The sequence below is a fragment of the Tamandua tetradactyla genome, chromosome 3, assembly GCF_023851605.1.
Source record: "Tamandua tetradactyla isolate mTamTet1 chromosome 3, mTamTet1.pri, whole genome shotgun sequence".
In the NCBI taxonomy this organism is placed as follows: Eukaryota; Metazoa; Chordata; class Mammalia; order Pilosa; family Myrmecophagidae; genus Tamandua; species Tamandua tetradactyla.
The window spans coordinates 175,261,711-175,278,338 of NC_135329.1; the positions used below are offsets into that span (position 1 = coordinate 175,261,711).

Here is a 16,628-nt window from a genome sequence, read left to right on the forward strand (position 1 = left end):
TATGTAGAGCAGTCTGGGAGGAAGAGAATGTTTACCCCAAATGGTTTTGTTAAGTATGAAGAACACTGTCAGATAAAACTTTGCTCCCTCAGGAAACGCCTGCATATCTATTGACATCCTGTGGTATATAACCAGGATCTGGTTGAGAATAAAGTTGTCTGATGTCTGATGTCTGATGTAGAGTTAAGCCTCAGACCCCCTTAACCCATTTGTGTCTTTCTTTTCTTCCTTTCTCTCTCTCTTTCTCATCATTCCTTAATATCCTTTGAGCTCTGTTTCAACAGGAAGCAACATTACCAAGGAAATATTCCAATTTTATTCACTAATGTCAGTTCATATCAGTGAGACTATATAGTATTTGTCCTTTTGTTTCTGGCTAATCACACTCAGTATAATGTCCTTAAGGTCCATTCATGTTGTTACATACTTCATAACTTTATTCTGTCTTACAGCTGCATAATATTCCATCTTATGTAAATGTCACAGTTTGTTTAGCCAACTGTCTGTTGATGGACATTTTGGCTGTTTCCATCTCTTGGTAATTGTTAATAATGCTGCTATAAACATTGGTGTGTAAATGTCCATTTGTGTCCTTGGCCTCGTGTCCTTTGAGTAGAGACAGCATATAGATGGGTCCTGTTTTTTAATCCATTCTGCCAGACTATGTCTTTTTTTTTTTTTTTTTTCATTTTTTCTTTTTTATAATGAGAGCTAAGTATCTCTATCCAACTGGACTTCTAGAGTATGTTTTTTTTTTTTAAATTTTTTTATTAATCAAAAAAAAGAAAAGAAATTAACACAACATTTAGAAATCATTCCATTCTACAAATGCACTCAGTAATTCTTCGTATCATCACATAGATGTATGATCATCATTTCTTAGTACATTTGCATCGATTTAGGAAAAGAACTAGCAAAACAGCAGAAAAAGATAAAGAATGTTAATATAGAGAAGAGAATTAAAATAATAATACTAATAATATATATATATATATAAAAAGGAAAAAGAAAAAAAACAAAAACAAAAGATACAAACACACAAACAAACAAACAAAAAACCATATTTCAGGTGCAGCTTCATTCAGTGTTCCAACCTAGTTACATTACACTTAGGTATTATTGTGCTGTCCATTTTTGAGTTTTTGTATCTCGTCCTGTTGCACAGTCTGTATCCCTTCAGCTCCAATTACCCATTATCTTACCCTGTTTCTAACTCCTGCTGGTCTCTGTTACCAATGATATATTCCAAGCTGATTCTGGAATGTCGGTTCACATCAGTGGGACCTTACAGTATTTGTCCTTTAGTTTTGGGCTAGACTCACTCAGCATAATGTTCTCTAGGTCCATCCATGTTATTACATGCTTCATAAGTTTAGTTTGTCTTACAGCTGCATAATATTCCATCGTAGGTATATGCCACAGTTTGTTTAGCCACTCGTCTGTTGATGAACATTTTGGCTGTTTCCATCTCTTTGCAATTGTAGATAATGCTGCTATAAACACTGGTGTACAAATGTCCGTCTGTGTCTTTGCCCTTAAGTCCCTTGAGTAGATACCTAGCAGTGGTATTGCTGGGTCATAATCCATTCTGCCATTCTATGTCTTTTGATTGGGAAATTCAGTCCATTAACTTTTAGTATTATTACTGTTTGGATAATATTTTCCTCTACCATTTTGGCTTTTGTATTATATATATCATATCTGATTTTCCTTCTTTCTACACTTTACTCCATACCTCTCTCTTTTGTCTTTTCGTATCTGACTCTAGTGCTCCCTTTAGTATTTCTTGCAGGGCTGGTCTCTTGGTCACAAATTCTCTCAGTGACTTTTTGTCTATAAATGTTTTAATTTCTCCTTCATTTTTGAAGGACAATTTTGCTGGATATAGGAGTCTTGGTTGGCAGTTTTTCTCTTTTAATAATTTAAATATATCATCCCACTATCTTCTAGCTTCCATGGTTTCTGCTGAGAAATCTACACATAGTCTTATTGGGTTTCCCTTGTATGTGACAGATTGTTTTTCTCTTGCTGCTTTCAAGATCCTCTCTTTCTCTTTGACCTCTAACATTCTAACTAGTAAGTGTCTTGGAGAACACCTATTTGGGTCTATTCTCTTTGGGGTGCGCTGCACTTCTTGGATCTGCAAATTTAGGTCTTTCATAAGAGTTGGGAAATTTTCAGTGATAATTTCTTCCATTAGTTTTTCTCCTCCTTTTCCCTTCTCTTCTCCTTCTGGGACACCCACAACACGTATATTTGTGCGCTTCATATTGTCATTCAGTTCCCTGATCCCCTGCTCAAGTTTTTCCATTCTTTTCCCTATAGTTTCTGTTTCTTTTTGGAATTCAGATGTTCCATCCTCCAGTTCACTAATTGTAGCTTCTGTCTCTTTAGATCTACCATTGTAGGTATCCATTGTTTTTTCCATTTTTTCTTCTTTGTCCTTCACTCCCATAAGTTTTGTGATTTGTTTTTTCAGATTTTCTATTTCTTCTTTTTGTTCAGCCCATGTCTTCTTCATGTCCTCCCTCAATTTATTGATTTGGTTTTTGAAGAGTTTTTCCATTTCTGTTCGTATATTCAGCATTAGTTGTCTCAGCTCCTGTATCTCATTTGAACTATTGGTTTGTTCCTTTGACTGGGCCATATCTTCAATTTTCCGAGCGTCATCCATTATTTTCTGCTGGTGTCTGGGCATTTGATCAGATTTCCCTGGGTGTGGGACCCAGCTGGTTGAAAGGTTTTTCTGTGAAATCTCTGGGCTCTGTTTTTCTTTTCCTGCCCAGTAGGTGGCGCTCGTGGCGCTCGTCTGTCTGCACGGCAGTCGGCCCGGGAAACTGCGTGTGGGGGGGGGGGTCGCCGGCCGCCGCAGCTTTTTTTTAGAGTGCCGGTCCTAATTGCCCAGCTGGCCCGAAACGCCAAGCGTGACGGGAGGGCCCCGCTATCCAACGTTCCCAGTCAGACCGGGGAGCCACGTGCGTGGAGGGGACCCCAGTCGCCAGCCTCCCCGGCCAGGAAAATGCACGCCCCTCGGGTATCTCACCGCAGCAGATTCTCCCTGCCCGTTCAGCTGTTCCAGAATGGGGTACGCTGTCTTTTTGGTCTCTGTCGTGACTCCGGGAGCTGTTTCGTATTGTTTCTGTTTCTTTAGTTGCTTTTCTGGAGGAGGAACTAAGACCCGTGCGTCTTACTAAGCCGCCATCTTCTCCGGAAGTAGACTATGTCTTTTTATTGGAGAGTTTAATCCATTAACATTCAGTGTTATTACTGCATGAGTAGTACTTTCTTCTACTATTTTGCCTTCTGGATTTTATATGTCATATCTAATTTTCCTTCTTTTTACCTTTACTCATAGTCTTCCTGCCTACACTCTTCTCGACACCTCTCTCTTCTGTCTTTTCATGTCTGTCTCTAGTGCTCCCTTTAGTATTTCTTGCAGAGCTGGTCTCTTGGTCACAAATTCTCTCAGTGATTTTTTGTCTGAAAATGTTTTAATTTCTCCTTCATTTTTGAAGGACAATTTTGCTGGATATAGAATTCTTGGTTGGTAGCTTTTCTCTTTTAATAATTTAAATATATTATCCCACTGTCTTCTTGACTCCATGGTTTCTGCTGAGAGATCTGCACATAGTCTTATTGGGCTTCCCTTGTATGTGATGGATTGCTTTTCTCTTGCTGCTTTCAAGATCCTCTCTTTCTCTTTGACCTCTGACATTCTGATTATTAAATGTCTTGGAGTATGTCTATTTGGATCTATTCTCTTTGGGGTATGCTGCACTTCTTGGATCTGTAATTTTAAGTCTTTCATAAGAGCTGGGAAATTTTCAGTGATAATTTCCTCCATTAGTTTTTCTCCTCCTTTTCCCTTCTCTTCTCCTTCTGGCTCACCCACAACATGTATATTCATGCGCTTCATATTGTCTTTCAATTCCCTGAGTCCCTGCTCATAGTTTTCCATTTTTTCCCTATAGTTTCTGTTTCTTGTTGGATTTCAGATGTTCCGTCCTCCAGTTCAGAAATCCTATGTTCTGTCTCTCGAAATCTACCATTGTAGGTTTCCATTGTTTTTTTCATCTCTTCTACTGTGTCTTTCATTCCCATAAGTTCTGTGATTTGTTTTTTTAGACTTTCAGTTTCTTCTTTTTGTTCTTTCCTTGCCTTCTTTATATCCTCCCTCAGTTCATTGATTTGGTTTTTGATGAGGTTTTCCATTCATTTCGTACATTCTGAATTAATTGTTTCAGCTCCTGTATGTCATTTGAATTGTTGGTTTGTTCCTTTGACTGGGCCATATCTTCAATTTTCCTAGTGTGATTTGTTGTTTTTTGCTGGCATCTAGGCATTTAATTACCTTAATTAGTTTATTCTGGAGATTACTTTCACTTCTTTTATCTAGGGTTTTCTTACTGGATGAATTTGTTGTCTATCTGTTCTTTGACATTCCGTTCAGCTTTATCTGGACCTTTAGCTTAAGTTTTGTTTAACAGAGGAGAATTTTTCAGTTCTTGTTTTCTTGTTTCTTGCCCTGCTTGTGTGGTGCCTTTCCCCTACACACACTTAGGAGGGTCTAGTTAGATGTTATAGACCCCAGCCGGATTTTCCCAGACCAAACTGGCCTCCTATCAGGAGGAAAGAGTCACCTGCATCGGTTTTCCCTGAGGGTGAGACCCAGCAGGTTGAAAAACTTTCCTGTGAAGTCTCTGGACTCTGTTTTTCTTATCCTGCCCAGTACGTGGCGCTTGTCTGACTGCAGGTCCCACCAGCATAAGATGATGTGGTACATTTAACTTCGGCAGACTCTCCCTGCTGGGAGCGTGGTGGAGACAGAGGAGAGGCTGAGGCTTCACCCCTCTTCTAGGGAAGGCACAAGCTCCAGATAAGCCCCCAAAAGAGCTCACTTCTGCCTATGTCTGGGGCAGTTGCAGCCTGAAAAGGCCTGCCGCTGTATCCAGAGGCAGTCAGGCCTTTGTAAATACACAGCCACAAAAACCTCTGTTTCCTTCTTTTTTTTTTCCCCCCTTTTTCTGTCAGTCCTGCCCCCTTGGTGCTGGGGCAAAAATAAGCAACCTCTGCTTTGATCAGTTTCACCTAAGCTGGGGGCCTATTTTTAGTAGTCAGAATTTGTTAATTAGTTTCACAATTGGCATTTGATTGTGCCCAGTCCCTGCTGCTGGTAAAGTCCTTTCCTTTCCCCTCTGGGAAGCGGCCTGTGGGGGAGGGGCACTGGCCACCGCAGCTTTTGGAACTCACAGTTCTGGGGGATGCTCGCAGCCAGTCCAGCTGGTCCAGACTGGGGTACCCTGTGTGTCTGGTCACTATCGTGGCTCCGGGAGCTGTTCTGTACTGTTTCTGGTTATTTAGTAGTTGTTCTGGAGGACGAACTAAAATGCGCACGTTGTTAAGCTGCCATCTTGACCCGGAAGTCCAGGTGCAGTTTTTAAGTAAAAAAATTATTTTAGAGCAGTTTTACTTTTACAGAACAATTGCACAGAAAGTAGTTCCCATGTACCTCCCAGTTTCCTCTAAAATTAACACCTTGTATTTGTGTGGTGTGTTTGTTACAATGGATGAAAAGTCCAAAGTTTTAGTTAGGGTTCACTCGTGTGTGCACAAATCTCTGGGATTTGACATACACGTCATGTAGCTACCTTTAGAGTATCATACAGAATAGTTTCAGTCTCCTAAAGATGATGGGCTCCACCTACTTATCTCTCCCCCCACCCCTCTGGGTGACATCCCTCAATGTAACCAATGTAAATATCTCTATAAGTTTGCCCTTCTCACAAGGTTATTATTTGGAGTCACACAGTATGTAGTAGCCTTTTCAGACTTTCACTCAGCAATACGAATTTAAGTTTTCTCTATGCCTTTCCATGGCTTGTTAGCTCATTTCTTTTCTTTTTTCTAAACTGTATTATTTATTAAATTATAAATTCGGCAATCAAAAATACATGGATCAAGAGAAACCTCAAAACTACAAAAGGACTAGACAGCAAAGTCTACGAGAATACCATGAAGTACATTACATACAAAATTCAGAAACATAAGATATTAGTTGTTTTCTTTACATTTCCATTTCAGTAACTTTATTATATAATGGTTGTCACTCATCTATTTTTAAATCCCAAATTCACATCTATTCTCTCACTAAATTAAGCTTACTGCTAAGACTGATACAATGTATCTCATAGGTGCCAAATTTTAGTAATGATTTTATGTCAATTCATGCAGAAAAATAAAACAATGCAAAAGTCAGATGAGGACCATTAATGTACAGATAATAACATACTGGCAAAAAGAACTGAAGAAAATTGTAAAAAAAAAATCTTTAAACAGACTGCAAGAAAACTGGGTTATTACCAAACAGCTCCCAACTATTAATACCCAAGTTCCATACATTAACTAAATTTCTCAAGAGACATGTTAGACATTTCAATTGCAGATCTATCTTGTCCGTACCCCTTCCCACTTCCAATCCCAAAATGCACTACTAGGAACGAGTATGTTATGTAGGCAGAAATTTACAGATAACCATTTCAACTTTAATCATGGTGCTGAAGACTATTTTCATTTAAACTGCAGTTATGTTCACTGTTCAAAGGCTTTTGAGATCTGAACTGACACTCAGATTGTTGTATTACCTGTTACTGATCAATCAGTTCTTGAATGATCTGATTGATCAGCAAGTGTCTGGCTTGCATTAGAAACCAAAAGTTTCTATTGGGTCAAGGAATGCTATGCAAGAAGCACGAATACATCTCACTATCACTACTGGCATCTGTTCTAGTTTGCTAGCTGCTGGAATGCAATATACCAGAAACGGAATGGCTTTTAAAAAGGGGAATTTAATGAGTTGCTAGTTTACAGTTCTAAGGCCGAAAAAATGTCCCAATTAAAACAAGTCTAAAGAAACATCCAATCAAAGGCATCTAGGGAAAGATACCTCGGTTCAAGAAGGCTGATGAAGTTCAGGGTTTCTCTCTCAAGTGAGAAGGCACATAGCGAACACAGTCAGGGCTTCTCTCTCAGCTGGAAGGGCACATGGCGAACATGGCGTCATCTGCTAGCTTTCTCTCCTGGCTTCCTATTTCATGAAGCTCCTCAGGAGGCGTCTTCCTTCTTCATCTCCAAAGGTCGCTGACTGGTGGACTCTCTGCTTTGTAATGTTGCTCTCTCTGAATCTCTCATTCTCCAAAATGTTTCCTCTTTTATAGGACTTCAGAAACTAATCAAGACCCACTCAAATGGGTGGAGACATATCATCCCCTAATCCAGTTTAACAACCATTCTTAACTAAATCACATCAACCAGGGAGATGATCTCATTACAGTTTCAAATATACAGTATTGAAAAAAGATTATTCTACCTTTAAGAAATGGGATTTATATTGAAACATGGCTTTTCTTAGAGGGCATACTTCCTTTCAAACCAGCACAGCATTCAATTCAGTTTCTTCAATGGAGATGTCTGGCTGGTACCCTGCCTGAAGATGGTGATTAGCGATCTTCTCCTTCTCCCCTACAACTCCGTTTAGCTATGCTGTCTCCACTGAGTTGTAAATGAGCGAAAGAGTCTTGCAGAGAAGCGTTTACATCAGAGAACAGTGTTACAGGGCTTGTTAATTGGCCATCTACTGAAGTTAGAGGCCTTACAGAAGAAGACATGAGAGGCTGAACCAAAGCTCCACTCTGTGCTGATACACAGTCCGCTCCATCAGCAGAGCTTTCTCTTGCTAGGTTTACCATACCGCCTCAGTTCAGCTACTCCCTTCTTTGGCATACCTATGATATCCCATTTAATCTTCCTGCGACGTCCATGCTCATTTCTCCTATACTGAACCATATCTTCAAGATCAGCAACATAAAGAAACCCGGCAATTAGCATTTCAGTGCTCTTTTTACCTTTGGAAAAAGGATCTTCTAGCTCTCTACTAGTGCGCTCATCATACTGCCATGGTGCATTTCTTCCTTTGTAATACCATGCATATTCACCATTTCGTCTAATCGCAGCCTTGAGTTCTTCTGGTGACAACAAAGTTGGCTTCTCAAGGAAATCCTCAGGAATTTCTAGCCGACAGAGGGCATATCGTTTTCCAATCCATGAAGCTCCCTCTACATTCAGATAGTAGAAAACATGTTCACAAGACTGACTGGGTGAACACATTTGCAGACAAACGACACACGCTGAGACAGCTACCGAAGGTGAAGTATTCATACAGGATTCAGCATTCCTTTCGGTAGGAAGTCTATTTACTGAGTGATCAATCAATTTCACCATAGCTAGCCATCGTTTCTATTACAGATCCCACAGATGCCTGCCCCCAAAGTAAAACATCATCTTCACCAACAGTCTGCCAGCTTGCATTCCTCTTCCACTATTGGCTCATCCTTTTTTACCCGCCACGTCCGCGACCACTTCTCAGTCATTTCTCTTCCGCCTAGGAATGGCAGCGGCCAGGGGATGCGCGCAGATGTCACGTGACCGCCTGGCGTGGCTTAGGGGCGACCAGATCATTTTTTTATCGTGGAGTATTTCACTATACCAGTTTATACGTTCACCTGTCACAGGACATCTTTTTTTTTTTTTATTAATTAAAGAAAAAAAAGAAATTAACCCAACATTTAGAAATCATTCCATTCTACATAAGCAATCAGTAATTCTTAACATCATCACATAGATGCATGATCATCATTTCTTAGAACATTTGCATCGATTTAGAAGAACTAGCAAAACAACAGAAAAAGATATAGAATGTTAATATAGAGAAAAAAATAAAAATAATAATAATAGTACAAAACAAACAAACAAACAAACCAACAGACAGACAAAAAAACCCTATATCTCAGATGCAGCTTCATTCAGTGTTTTAACATGATTACTTTACAATTAGGTATTATTGTGCTGTCCATTTTTGAGTTTTTATATCTAGTCTTGTTGCACAGTCTGTATCCCTTCAGCTCCAATTACCCATTATCTTACCCTGTTTCTAACTCCTGCTGGACTCTGTTACCAATGACATATTCCAAGGATATTCTCGAATGTCGGTTCACATCAGTGGGACCATACAGTATTTGTCCTTTAGTTTTTGGCTAGACTCACTCAGCATAATGTTCTCTAGGTCCATCCATGTTATTACATGCTTCATAAGTTTATCCTGTCTTAAAGCTGCATAATATTCCATCGTATGTATATACCACAGTTTGTTTAGCCACTCATCTGTTGATGGACATTTTGGCTGTTTCCATCTCTTTGCAATTGTAAATAACGCTGCTATAAACATTGGTGTGCAAATGTCCGTTTGTGTCTTTGCCCTTAAGTCCTTTGAGTAGATACCCAGCAATGGTATTGCTGGGTCGTATGGCAATTCTATATTCAGCTTTCTGAGGAACCGCCAAACTGCCTTCCACAGTGGTTGCACCATTTGACATTCCCACCAACAGTGGATAAGTGTGCCTCTTTCTCTGCATCCTCTCCAGCACTTGTCATTTTCTATTTTGTTGATAATGGCCATTCTGGTGGGTGTGAGATGATATCTAATTGTGGTTTTGATTTGCATTTCTCTAATGGCCAGGAACATTGAGCATCTCTTCATGTGCCTTTTGGCCATTTGTATTTCCTCTTCTGAGAGGTGTCTGTTCAAGTCTTTTTTCCATTTTGTAATTGGGTTGGCTGTCTTTTTCTTGTTGAGTTGGACAATCTCTTTATAAATTCTGGATACTAGACCTTTAACTGATATGTCATTTCCAAATATTGTCTCCCATTGTGTAGGCTGTCTTTCTACTTTCTTTTTTTTTATTTATTTTTTATTTTTTATTTTTTTATTAACGGAAAGAAAGAAAAAAAGAAAAAATAATAAAAATAAAAGAAAGAAATTAACACAACATTTAGAAATCATACCGTTCTACATATGCACTCAGTAATTCTTACCATCATCACATAGATGCATGATCATCGTTTCTTAGTACATTTGCATCAGTTTAGAGTAACTAGCAACACAACAGAAAAAGATATAAAATGTTAATATAGAGAAAAGAAATAAAAGTAGTAATGATAGTAAAAAAGAACAACAAAAAAACCCTATGGCTCAGATGCAGCTTCATTCAGTGTTTTAACATGATTACTTTACAATTAGGTATTATTGTGCTGTCCATTTTTGAGTTTTTGTATCTAGTCCTGTTGCACAGTCTGTATCCCTTCCGCTCCAATTACCCATTATCTTACCCTGTTTCTAACTCCTGCTGGACTCTGTTACCAATGACATATTTCAAGTTTATTCTCGAATGTCGGTTCACATCAGTGGAACCATACAGTATTTGTCCTTTAGTTTTTGGCTAGACTCACTCAGCATAATGTTTTCTAGGTCCATCCATGTTATTACATGCTTCATAAGTTTATCCTGTCTTAAAGCTGCATAATATTCCATCGTATATATATACCACAGTTTGTTTAGCCACTCGTCTGTTGATGGACATTTTGGCTGTTTCCATCTCTTTGCAATTGTAAATAACGCTGCTATAAACATTGGTGTGCAAATGTCCGTTTGTGTCTTTGCCCTTAAGTCCTTTGAGTAGATACCTAGCAATGGTATTGCTGGGTCGTATGGCAATTCTATATTCAGCTTTTTGAGGAACCGCCAAACTGCCTTCCACAGTGGTTGCACCATTTGACATTCCCACCAACAGTGGATAAGTGTGCCTCTTTCTCTGCATCCTCTCCAGCACTTGTCATTTTCTGTTTTGTTGATAATGGCCATTCTGGTGGGTGTGAGATGATATCTCATTGTGGTTTTGATTTGCATTTCTCTAATGGCCAGGGACATTGAGCATTTCTTCATGTGCCTCTTGGCCATCCGTATTTCCTCTTCTGGTAGGTGTCTGTTCAAGTCTTTTTCCTATTTTGTAATTGGGTTGGCTGTCTTTTTGTGGTTGAGTTGAACAATCTCTTTATATATTCTGGATACTAGACCTTTATCTGATATGTCATTTCCAAATATTATCTCCCATTGTGTAGGCTGTCTTTCTACTTTCTTGATGAAGTTCTTTGATGCACAAAAGTGTTTAATTTTGAGGAGCTCCCATTTATTTCTTTCTTTCTTCAGTGCTCTTGCTTTAGGTTTAAGGTCCATAAAACCACCTCCAGTTGTAAGATTCATAAGATATCTCCCTACATTTTCCTCTAACTGTTTTATGGTCTGAGATCTAATGTTTAGATCTTTGATCCATTTTGAGTTAACTTTTGTATAGGGTGTGAGATACAGGTCTTCTTTCATTCTTTTACATATGGATATCCAGTTCTCTAGGCACCATTTATTGAAGAGACTGTTCTGTCCCAGGTGAGTTGGCTTGAACTGCCTTATCAAAGATCAAATGTCCATAGATGAGAGGGTCTATATCTGAGCACTCTATTCGATTCCATTGGTCGATATATCTATCTTTATGCCAATAGCATGCTGTTTTGACCACTGTGGCTTCATAATATGCCTTAAAGTCCGGCATCGCGAGACCTCCAGCTTCGTTTTTTTTCCTCAAGATGTTTTTAGCAATTCGGGGCAACCTGCCCTTCCAGATAAATTTGCTTATTGGTTTTTCTAATTCTGAAAAATAAGTTGTTGGGATTTTGATTGGTATTGCATTGAATCTGTAGATCAGTTTAGGTAGGATTGACATCTTAATTATATTTAGTCTTCCAATCCAGGAACACAGTATGCCCTTCCATCTATTTAGGTCTTCTGTGATTTCTTTTAGCAGTTTCTTGTAGTTTTCTTTATATAGGTTTTTTGTCTCTTTGGTTAAATTTATTCCTAGGTATTTTATTCTTTTAGTTGCGATTGTAAATGGGATTCGTTTCTTGATTTCCCCCTCAGCTTGTTCATTACTAGTGTATAGAAAAGCTACAGATTTTTGAATGTTGATCTTGTAGCCTGCTACTTTGCTGTACTCATTTATTAGCTCTAGTAGTTTTGTTGTGGATTTTTCCGGATTTATGACGTATAGTATCATATCGTCTGCAAACAGTGATAGTTTTACTTCTTCCTTTCCAATTTTGATGCCTTGTATTTCTTTTTCTTGTCTAATTGCTTTGGCTAGAATTTCTAACACAATGTTGAATAATAGTGGTGATAGTGGACATCCTTGTCTTGTTCCTGATCTTAGGGGAAAGTTTTCAATTTTTCCCCATTGAGGATGATATTAGCTGTGGGTTTTTCATATATTCCCTTTATCATTTTAAGGAAGTTCCCTTGTATTCCTATCTTTTGAAGTGATTTCAACAGGAAATAATGTTGGATCTTGTCAAATGCCTTCTCTGCATCAATTGAGATAATCATATGATTTTTCTGCTTTGATTTGTTGAAAAGGTGTATTACATTAATTAATTTTCTTATGTTGAACCATCCTTGCATACCTGGGATGAATCCTACTTGGTCATGATGTATAATTCTTTTAATGTGTTGTTGGATACGATTTGCTAGAATTTTATTGAGGATTTTCACATCTATATTCATTAGAGATATTGGCCTGTAGTTTTCTTTTTTTGTAATATCTTTGCCTGGTTTTGGTATGAGGGTGATGTTGGCTTCATAGAATGAATTAGGTAGTTTTCCCTCCACTTCGATTATTTTGAAGAGTTTGAGGCGAGTTGGTACTAATTCCTTCTGGAATGTTTGATAGAATTCACATGTGAAGCCGTCTGGTCCTGGACTTTTCTTTTTAGGGAGCTTTTGAATGACTAATTCAATCTCTTTACTTGTGATTGGTTTGTTGAGGTCATCTATTTCTTCTTGAGTCAAAGTTGGTTGTTCATGTCTTTCCAGGAACGCGTCCATTTCATCTACATTGTTGTATTTATTAGCGTAAAGTTGTTCATAGTATCCTGTTATTACCCCCTTTATTTCCGTGAGGTCAGTAGTTATGTCTCCTCTTCCATTTCTGATCTTATTTATTTGCATCCTCTCTCTTCTTCTTTTTGTCAATCTTGATAAGGGCCCATCAATCTTATTGATTTTCTCATAGAACCAACTTCTGGTCTTATTGATTTTCTCTATTGTTTTCATGTTTTCAATTTCATTTATTTCTGCTCTAATCTTTGTTATTTCTTTCCTTTTGCTTGCTTTGGGATTAGTTTGCTGTTCTTTCTCCAGTTCTTCCAAGTGGACAGTTAACTCCTGCATTTTTGCCTTTTCTTCTTTTCTGATATAGGCATTTAGGGCAATAAATTTCCTTCTTACCACTGCCTTTGCTGCATCCCATAAGTTTTGATATGTTGTGTTTTCGTTTTCATTCGCCTCGAGGTACTTACTAATTTCTCTTGCAATTTCTTCTTTGACCCACTCGTTGTATAAGAGTGTGTTGTTGAGCCTCCACGTATTTGTGAATTTTCTGGCACTCCGCCTATTATTGATTTCCAACTTCATTCCTTTATGATCCGAGAAAGTGTTGTGTATGATTTCAATCTTTTTAAATTTGTTAAGACTTGCTTTGTGACCCAGCATATGGTCTATCTTTGAGAATGATCCATGAGCACTTGAGAAAAAGGTGTATCCTGCTGTTGTGGGATGTAATCTCCTATAAATGTGTGTTAAGTCTAGCTCAGTTATAGTAATATTCAGATTCTCTATTTCTTTATTGATCCTCTGTCTAGATGTTCTGTCCATTGATGAGAGTGGTGAATTGAAGTCTCCAACTATTATGGTATATGTGTCTATTTCCCTTTTCAGTGTATTCCTCACGTATTTTGGGGCATTCTGGTTCGGTGCATAAATATTTATGATTGTTATGTCTTCTTGTTTAATTGTTCCTTTTATTAGTAGATAGTGTCCTTCTTTGTCTCTTTTAACTGTTTTACATTTGAAGTCTAATTTGTTGGATATTAGTATAGCCACTCCTGCTCTTTTCTGGTTGTTATTTGCATGAAATATCTTTTCCCAACCTCTCACTTTCAACCTATATTTATCTTTGGGTCTAAGATGCGTTTCCTGTAGACAGCATATAGAAGGATCCTGTTTTTTAATCCATTCTGCCAGTCTATGTCTTTTGATTGGGGAGTTCAGTCCATTAACACTTAGAGTTATTACTGTTTGGATAATATTTTCCTCTACCATTTTGCCTTTTGTATTATATATATCATGTCTGACTTTCCTTCTTTCTACACTCTTCTCCATATCTCTCTCTTCTGTCTTTTTGTATCTGACTCTAGGGCTCCCTTTAGTATTTCTTGCAGAGCTGGTCTCTTGGTCACAAATTCTCTCAGTGACTTTTTGTCTGAGAATGTTTTAAGTTCTCCCTCATTTTTGAAGGACAATTTTGCTGGATATAGGAGTCTTGTTGGCAGTTTTTCTCTTTTAGTAATTTAAATATATCATCCCACTGTCTTCTAGCTTCCATGGTTTCTGCTGAGAAATCTACACATAGTCTTATTGGGTTTCCCTTGTATGTGATGGATTGCTTCTCTCTCGCTGCTTTCAAGATCCTCTCTTTCTCTTTGACCTCTGACATTCTAACTAATAAGTGTCTTGGGGAACGCCTATTTGGGTCTAATCTCTTTGGGGTGCGCTGCACTTCTTGGATCTGTAATTTTAGGTCTTTCATAAGAGTTGGGAAATTTTCAGTGATAATTTCTTCCATTAGTTTTTCTCCTCCTTTTCCCTTCTCTTCTCCTTCTGGGACACCCACAACATGTATATTTGTGCGGTTCATATTGTCCTTGAGTTCCCTGATATCCTGTTCGAATTTTTCCATTCTTTTCCGGATAGTTTCTGTTTCTTTTTGGAATTCAGATGTTGTATCCTCCAAATCACTAATTCTATCTTCTTTCTCTTTAAATCTGTTATTGTAGGTATCCATTGTTTTTTCCATCTTTTCTACTTTATCCTTCACTTCCATAAGTTCTGTGATTTGTTTTTCAGTTTTTCTATTTCTTCTTTATGTTCAGCCCATGTCTTCTTCATGTCCTCCCTCAATTTATCGATTTCGTTTTTGAAGAGGTTTTCCATTTCTGTTCATATATTCAGCATTAGTTGTTTCAGCTCCTGTATCTCATTTGAACTATTGGTTTGTTCCTTTGACTGGGCCATGTTTTCAATTTTCTGAGCATGATCCGTTATCTTATGCTGGCGTCTGGGCATTTAGTCAGATTTCCCTGAGTGTTGGACCCCACAGGCTGTAAGATTTTTCTGTGAAATCTCTGTGTTCTGTTTTTCTTATCCTGCCCAGTAGGTGGCGCTCGTGGCACACGTTTGTCTACGGGATCCACCAGTAAAAGTTGCTGTGGGTCCTTTAACTCTGGAAAACTCTCGCCTTAGGGGAGGTTTGGCAGCCGAAGCGTCTTGGAAGAGTGCCAGCCGGCCCGGGGGTCCGAACGCGGTGAGGGTTGCTGGCCGCCGCAGCACGTGAGAGCGCCCGACCAAATTTCCTAGTCGGCCCGGGGCGCCAAGCGTGGTGGAAGGGCGCCAGCTGTCGCAGCCCGGGAGAGTGCACTGTTGCCTGGCGGACCGGGGAGTCACATGTTTGGAAGGGACCCCCTGGTCACCGTTCTCTGCAGTCTGGGGATTTCTGACCCAACTCTTTCAGTTGGTTTGGGGGGCCTCGCGTGGTGGGGACACCAGCCGCCGCGGCCTGAGGGGACCGCCTACCCAATTCTGCCAGCTGGCCGGGGACGGAGGAAGGGAGGGACTCTGGCCACTTGCCGTCCCGCCCAGGAAAGCCCGTGTCCCTCGGTGTTCTACTGGAGCTGGTTCTCCCAGACAGTCAGCCGTTCCAGGATGGGGTACGCTGTCCCTTTGATCTCCGTCGTGGCTCTGGGATCTGCTCTGTATTGTCTCCACTCCCCCAGTAGCTGTTCTGGAGGAGGAAAGGTGAGGGCGGCAAGGCTGTCGAGGCTGGTGGCGGAGGAGCCGGTGAAGGCGGGGAAAGAGGGCACTGTGGTGGTTGGAGAGCCGCCGGAGCAGGAGGGGAAAGAGTGGAGAAGGAGGGCAGGCGGGTCGGCTGCTGCGGGGCGCAGCAGGCCGGTGGAGAAAGAGAGGGGAGAAGGAGAGCGGGCGGGTCGGCTGATGCGGGGCGTGGGCGCCGCACGGTGGCCTGGCGAGAAAGAGAGGGGAGAAGGAGGGCGGGCGGGCCGGCGGAGAAAGCTCTTTCTACTTTCTTGATGAAGTTTTTTGATGTACAAAAGTGTTTAATTTTGAGGAGCTCCCATTTATTTCTTTCCTTTTTCAGTGCTTTTGCTTTAGGTTTAAGGTCCATAAAACCGCCTCCAATTGTAAGTTTCATAAGATATCTCCCTACATTTTCCTCTAACTGTTTTACGGTCTGAGATCTAATGTTTAGATCTTTGATCCATTTTGAGTTAACTTTTGTATAGGGTGTGAGATACAGGTCTTCTTTCATTCTTTTACATATGGATATCCAGTTCTCTAGGCACCATTTATTGAAGAGACTGTTCTGTCCCAGGTGAGTTGGCTTGACTGCCTCATCAAAGATCAAATGTCCATAGATGAGAGGGTCTATATCTGAGCACTCTATTCGATTCCATTGGTCGATATATCTATCTTTATGCCAACACCATGCTGTTTTGACCATGTGGCATCATAATATGCCTTAAAGTCAGGCAGCGCGAGACCTCCAGTTTCGTTTTTT

The 16,628-nt window shown here is 39.7% G+C and overlaps 1 pseudogene; it reads right to left on the minus strand.

The window, feature by feature from the left end:
• Nucleotides 1-6,490: 6,490 nt before the first annotated feature.
• Nucleotides 6,491-8,481, minus strand: LOC143676495 (E3 ubiquitin-protein ligase RNF146 pseudogene; annotated as a pseudogene).
• Nucleotides 8,482-16,628: the final 8,147 nt, after the last annotated feature.